Raw genomic sequence first — 7,661 nt, 5'->3', positions numbered from 1 at the left:
TGGTATCTTATAATTACGGCTCTAATTTTCTTTCTACTCGGGCTTAGGATCGTGCTATTGCATGCTCAATAACGGTTCAATGCTTATTGCACTTTCGAAAAACGCGGCCACGTGATCATAACACGGGTCTTAGTTTAGTTTTCTGATGTAATGAAATCAGTTTCTAATGTCGCTAATCTACGCGTTCAAATCTGTCGAATCATTTGTCATTTAGTGTTTTTTGCCTTACGCTTTATATACTCTCCGGCGCTGTTCCACATCCACGGCTATTATTAATGTTTTTTGTTGTCAATCTGCTGTACGAGTAACCACTTTGCCGTAATTACTGAGGCGAGTTCGCTCCGAATAGTCTCTAGTACCAAGGTCTACCATTGTGCCGGTTTTGTTGCGTCACGAAATGACAAGACCGCGGTCTGTAAGAGCAACAAATTGTTTGAAGTTAAATTAATTGCTGCATATTGAGAGCTCGGAATCTCAGAGAAGATCTAAACGAAGCTGTTTCAAAGGGCGATAAAGGCAGCAATGCCGATAGCTTGTAAAATGAAGCTGTGACGTTAGTAGGTTGTATAAAAGTATGTTCAGTAATTAATTTACTCGTAGTACCTAAGACTTTCTAGTGTCGTTAATGGTTACACACAAGATCTGCATTAATCATAATAAAATGGCCGTAGAAGTTTTTTACTTTGATTTCATTTAAAATAAACACTACTTAAGTGGACATTACTCATTAAACCAGTGCTTTCTAGAAATGCAATAAAAATAAGAGTTAGTGGTTAAATTCAGTAGATATTTTCCCCAAGAAGGGTTGCAAATGGTTCAGCTTATTTTGGCTATATTGAAAAAGAAGGTAATCTGAGACTACTAAAAGGCAAGATATTAAACTAAAAAAAAAACACGTACAGCCGAACATATAACCTCCTCCTTTTTTGAAGTCGGTTAAAAATACAAGTAAACTTAAAAAGGTAATAATATAAAATATTAATGCTAAGCGCACAAAAGGTTACCTTGTAGTTTGCGTGTCGCGTTGTTATAAAAATGGATGCAATGCTATTTCTGCTGACTAGCAATTTGTTTTGTGTGTTGCGGAAAACGATCGGATAGCATTGATTTGCAATGAAAAAATATTGCCTTGTCACGCTTTCCGTGGTTTGGGCTCTTTCACAACGCCCGTCTACGCTAAAGCAACAGCGCGGAAAAAGTATTATAAATTTTGTTTTATTTGTTTGTTGAACAAAACGAATAATGGAAACACCGCTTGAAACAGTTTTATTGTGCTTTTTTGGGAATTTTTTTTCAGTTTTTATTGGATTCCATGGTGGTTACATAACATAATTGGATTGCTTCTGAAATATTTATTAACCCTATTAAATATTCATTATGTTAAATTCAATAAGTATTTTACCTCACCTTCATTCAGGAGCATAAAGATCACAATGTATTTTCTTCTTAGCCCTCTTGGTCTAGAAAAAGCTTGTTATACCTACATAGACTAAGCTTCACCTACTACTTCCTAGCGTTCTGTGATTTGAGTAAATATTAAAATGATGCATTTTTATATGATCAAACGAACTTACCAAGTGANGATATTCAACGATTAAAAAATCAGTCCCAAGTCACCTACATATCCGAGTAGCTGGCATTTTATGTTCACTAAATTAATATTAGAAAATGAAAAATAAATAAAAAAAAAACAAAAGAGCCATGATGAGGTTCAGCATAAGCTGCTACAAGTCTTGGGTTATTGTATTATTACTGATCAGTAAACAATATTAATTTGAATAAAAGTGCATAACTACTACGTTTTAATCTGTAAATATCTCTAATTATTATTTTCTTGCTTCCTCTGTAGAACGTCAAGCATCTTCAAATCAGTGTTCATCGATACTTGACTGCTGTCCTCAATCTAATACCGGAACCTCAACTGAGATTTCAAGTCCAATGTCGATAATTCCATGATACTGATGAACCTGGAAATAAAAAGACAGTTGTAATTATTTCGTTTTCATTCTCTTATATTTTATTCGCAAAAAAGGACTATAGGTAATTAAGAAATGACAACATAGAGTCCAATGTCGATAATTCCATGATACTGATGAACCTGGAAATAAAAAGACAGTTGTAATTATTTCGTTTTCATTCTCTTATATTTTATTCGCAAAAAAGGACTATAGGTAATTAAGAAATGACAACATAGAGGTGAGTGGATGCGTGGTAGTATTATCACATAATACCTAATTATTAGTTAGAGGGACATCTAAATAAAATGCGGCAGGCATTTATTGTGTGACATTTGCGTTTAAAATAAGATTTCAAATTATGCACAGAATTCATTTTATAAGAGTAATATTGAACATGTCTCGGAAATGGATTTGCAATAATATACAATAGGGATGATGACTGGGTAAAGAAATCAAAATTATATTTAGTCCGTCAGACAGATAATTAGAAAATATTAGACTCATATTTTTTTTTTCTATAATCGAATAATTGCAGTATTAAATTGAGTTGAAATGTCGCGTGTCATCATTTTTGAGTAAAAATTCTACTCAAGCGTGACGAATAGCGCCATTTCAACTCGATGCAGCACTGTTATTATTTAATTATAAAATAACATAAAAATTACGAGTCTAATATTTTCTAATTATCTGTCTGACGGACAAATAATTGAAATTTTGTTATCTAGCCTATTACTTATCTCATATTTCTTGGTCGTTTAGCNATACTGCCGCGTGTCGCGTGCTGTGTGGGCCGAACGCCCTCGTGTCGACACTCCTTTCCTATATTTATCCAGTTTCATCTCAGAACTGAGCTTGACGACGGTAGTGGTTAACACCGAATCGATCACAGTGACTGCAAGGCTAACACTCTGATTGTTGTAAAACATAAGCTCACTTGAATTTTAATTAAATAAATAAATAATGTGGTTAATTAAAACTTATTAATTTATTTGGATACAGTTTGACCAGTATTCCAAAACAGTATTAATTTAGGAGGTTGCGGGTTCGATTCCCGCACAGTACAAACATTTGTGTGCATGAACATATTTGTTTGTATTCGACTGGGTGTTTTCTATGTATAATATGTATGTATTTACAAAAAAAAAAAGTATATAAGTATGTTTATATCCGTTGTCTAGTACCCATAGTACAAGCTTTGCTTAGTTTGGGACTAGAAGCGCAGTGTAAAATGTCCAAGGATATTTATTTTATTATTATTTATTATTTGGATTCCAAGTAACACTGTTGCGAGGAAAAAAGTTTGGTTTCTATTTAATAGCACTATTTAATAGCAATCTTTTGATTCTTGAAACCTGACCTATAAATTATATTTATTTAAATAATTATATATTTCAATAAATTATATGATTTCACTAACGATATTGCTAAGCGGTGGTTATTTAATGTTATTATAGGATGCACCCGACTTTAGAATATGCTAAGAAANAATCTCTCAAAGTATGGCAACACTGGGGAAATTTTGTCACCCAAGCGACACCTCTTGACAAGACACACATCCGCCTCATACAACTCGGCTTTCCAAAATGTTGCCAACTACTCGAAAAATTAATTCCAAAATTTCGAAATATTTATTTTCCCCGTAACTTTCAGTGTTGCCAGACTTTTTTGATAAAATAGTGAAATGTCATTCGGGTCCCCAATCGTCACCAAACTGCATACCAACTTTTTGGAATTTCTAGAAATTTCCATTTTCTACTATCCGGGACCGTGGTGGAAAATTTTCTTCCAAAATGGTAGTTTTTTCCGATTCATGGCAACACTCGAATAACAGACCAACAATCGCCCGGAACATTGTACCCCACTCCGGTGTCGCCATCTACCGGGAAATTGCTACCAAAATTTGGGAATTTTTTGATCGCAACAAAATGGCCGACGGCTCAGCCGCCATCTTGTTTTTTGATAATCTGTAAATGTGGCTCTTAAGAAGACTATACATGTCACAAATACTCAAAAGAAATTTTCATAAACAATTGCGCATCTCGGAGTGACACCTCCCTAAAAACACCTCGAAATCGCATTTTCAATCCAAGATGGCGGCGCGGCCATTTTGTTTTTTCGTTTTTTTCCCACATTTTTGAACAAACCTTGGCAACCCCAACCAACCACCAAAAAAGAAAAAATTCAGGATGAAAAACAAAAAAGTTGTTGTCTCAAAAAACGCCTCCATTTTGTTTTTTGGTTCAAAAAATCTAAAAAACCTGGGTGTCAAAAAATCTAGTAAAAAACAAACACTAACAATTTTACCCCTCTCCCCTCTAAATACCCTAAAAATACCCCTGATCAGTGAGTCAGTGAGTCANACATAATACCTAATTATTAGTTAAAGTGGCATCTAAATAAAATGCGGCAAGCATTTATTGTGTGACATTTGCGTTTAAAATAAGATTTCAAATTAAGTGTAAAAATTAAGTGTTAAATAAATAAATATCTTTGGACAATCTCACACAGCGCCATCTAGCCCCAAAGTAAGCAATTAATATGCTTGTGTTATGGGTATGAAATTATGCATAGAATTCATTTTATAAGAATAATATTGAACATGTCTCGGAAATGAATTTGCAATAATATACAATAGGGATGATGACTGGGTAATGAAATCAAAATTATATTTAGTCCGTCAGACAGATAGAAAAATTAGACTCGTATTTTTTTTTTCTATAATCGAATATACACTACAGTATTAAATTGAGTTGAATGACGTCACTTTTGAGTAAAAATTCTACTCAAGCGTGACGTATCGCGACATTTCAACTCGATGTAGCACTGTTATTATTTAATTATAAAAGAAAATAAAAAATATGAGTCTAATGTTTTCTAATTATCTGTCTGACGGACAAATAATTGAAATTTTGTCATCTAGCCTATTACTTATCTCATATTTCTTGGTCGTTTAGCGTAATAATGTTAGGTACACTTACTTGTCGTGTCGTGAACTACTATTTGCGTCTTGAGTAATTTCTTCTTGGCGATATCACTCCTCCTTCCTTGTGATATGTGATCAATTCTATTCTATTCATGGCGTTTTACCTGTTGGTTGAATTTTGTTAAAAGTATTTTTTTATATAAAAAAAAGCCTTTAAACAAAGGTAGTAGGCGCGCGTGAACACCTGCCAGTAGAAAGGTTATATGACCTAACGACAGTTGGTGAAAAGAAAAAAGAACACTGGCTGAGTACTCCAAAGATATGCCCAAGCTTAATGTTTATGGTATCTTAACACTTACTATTGATTATTGCGATTGAGTTGTAAAATTGTTTTACTTACATAATCAGAAAAAGGTCGTGTGGTGCATTGTCAGGCTCCGGTTCAGTTCAGTATGAAGTAGCGAAACGTAGGTAGCTAAGTATTATATTACATTTAATTTTTATTCNCCGAGCCCACAGCGTGGTAGGGGTGGGGTTGCCCGCTCTTTTGTTTTTTACTACTACTACGCTGAATATTGTGTGCGGATTGGCTTGTCGTACAGGGTAACTACACGGTAAAATAAATCTCGGAGGCGAAAGCAGGATAATAGTGATCCAAGCTATAACTCATCGCGCCAAAAAATTGGGACATTGGTTCCCGTAAAACAGTTTTACAGCTAATGTAAATATTTGTCGTAATAAAATCTATTTGCGTGATTAATTAAACTAAACGTGACGTGTTTTCCCGCGCCGGGCACTTGATGCACGGTTCGTATGTCGGTTTGGAAGAAATACAGAACGACTTTCAAATAATAATTCTAGTTTTGGGCAACGTTGTTCTAAAGATTGAATAATGGGGCTATGTAAAATAGATGTTCTAAACCATGACTGTTAAGTTTCTGAGAGGACGCTAACTGGAACTATCCTTTGTCTTTATCATTAAACATAGTTGCGAACTTAGTTCCGAGGCTGTTGCCGGACAATGGGATTGAAGAATCTAATCGCACTCCCAAAATCAAAACCGCGACTAGCCGTTCACCATTGAAGGCACAATATCTATTACTTGAATGGAGAAAATAGTTTAAATGTTTGATGTCATGAATATTTAAATGCACAGCTATTTTTAGAATCACGTATTCTGATGTGTCTGCATTACATTATGGTGGGTTTATTTTGCATCATGCGCACGTTGTCTGTGTTTACGAAAACACTGTGTGCTTATGCACACATATTTGCAATTTTTCGAATGTAAGACAAGTGACTCACTTGGAATGGTCAATAAAAGGTCGTATTTGATAATGTTTTCATATTATCCTTCTTTAAAAAAGAACACTGTTGACTGTACTACGAGACAATAACTTTGTCCAGACTAATCAGGGTTCAGTATCCAAAATGGCGGCCTGAGTCCGTTGATGTCACTGTCCAGCATAATTTACTTTGGTAAACAGGTGGTCTGTGGGTGTTCTCTTCCTAAGTAAGTAAATAGGCACAATTCAGGCCAGCAGCGCCGCCTGGACTGATTCAACGCTTCGTTGCGGCAATTAGATTCAATTTACGCGCACACTATGAACATCAAGCTAACATACGTTTCTACCGGAATTAGGTTGAATTTGTACTTTCTGAGCGCAGTTACTAATTTTTCCGCTAATGTAGCTAATTTAACATGACTGTGTTTTGCTGTTCGCTTTTAGGGATCTGTAGCTTTTTAAACACACTTTATTGATGATCTAATTTCACCAAAATGGCTGACGAAATTCAATTAAAGCCGCAACTATCAGTTTTGGTTGACACGCCAGAAATGTAATCCACAATAGACATGGCATTTGGTGGTAACGTTCATCATAAACAACCCCGTCTAGGTCAGTTTGTATTTCAGTCGAAATTTCATTAAGCGAATGGCTCCATTGGTCGAGCGACGTAGTTAATTGAATGGGTTTGTTTTGTACCGCATTCGCAATAGCGGCGAACTGTCTCTACATAGCGCTTTTTCCAGCGCGTTATTAATTAAAACATGCATTGGCATTACGCCTATATCATTATTAATATGCCAGTGGTAGTTATTTGTTGAATTCTGCCTCCAATGTGTACGTTTAAAATGCGAATGGAATATCAAACTCATATAAAATCTAGTTTGGTTGTATTTTATGCAACAAGCGATGAGGTCAAAGACTAAAAAAAGGTCTAACGAAAATTAAATGATGAACAATGTTTTCAAGTAAGTTCAATGGAATACGAAGACTACGAAAACCAGAATGATTTGTATATTGTATATAGGTAAAATCGACAGAATATCCACATCCATGAAAATGTGATGAAAAAGTAAATGTAGATTGATACCGTCCGAAAATAGCTCGTTGTAACAAAATACCCTGAGGCACAATCATTAGTTTCAATCAAAAATATTAAGGTCAAACCGCGCCCAGATCGCTAGAAAACTGGATCACATAACATTCGTTCGTAGATTAACCAGTCCGCTTCTTATTGTAGAGAAATTTTCTTTCGCCGTCAATATGTTATTGTTATGAAAGTATGTTGAAGCTTAATGTCTTTAATGCCCTTAGCTTTCTTCTAAAATGATGCTTTGGTGAGAGTGAATTTTCGTCGAGGCTAAGCAAAAGTAATTTAATCAAATCAGTATTTCACCCTAAACTTTCTGAGAATCCATAACAGTGACGCAGAGGAAAGTTTCAAAACTCCGAAAGGAGACTGCAGTATCTTTATCGTGTGGTTATGTTTAAAAN

The 7,661-nt window shown here is 34.9% G+C and overlaps 1 long non-coding RNA gene across 1 annotated transcript; it reads right to left on the bottom strand.

Moving 5' to 3' along the window:
• Positions 1–1,588: 1,588 nt before the first annotated feature.
• On the bottom strand, positions 1,589–5,373 carry LOC114359920 (uncharacterized). Its single transcript, XR_003656458.1, has 3 exons — positions 5,282–5,373; positions 4,937–5,045; positions 1,589–1,967 (listed from the first exon to the last, which is right to left on the bottom strand). It is a non-coding gene; the product is annotated as an uncharacterized LOC114359920 (long non-coding RNA).
• Positions 5,374–7,661: the final 2,288 nt, after the last annotated feature.

The sequence above is a fragment of the Ostrinia furnacalis genome, unplaced genomic scaffold (assembly GCF_004193835.3).
Source record: "Ostrinia furnacalis isolate ACB-3 unplaced genomic scaffold, ASM419383v2 OfSCF4694, whole genome shotgun sequence".
Taxonomy (NCBI): domain Eukaryota; kingdom Metazoa; phylum Arthropoda; class Insecta; order Lepidoptera; family Crambidae; genus Ostrinia; species Ostrinia furnacalis.
Note: the sequence above shows the minus strand (reverse complement) of the source record. Positions and strands in the feature narration are given on the sequence as shown.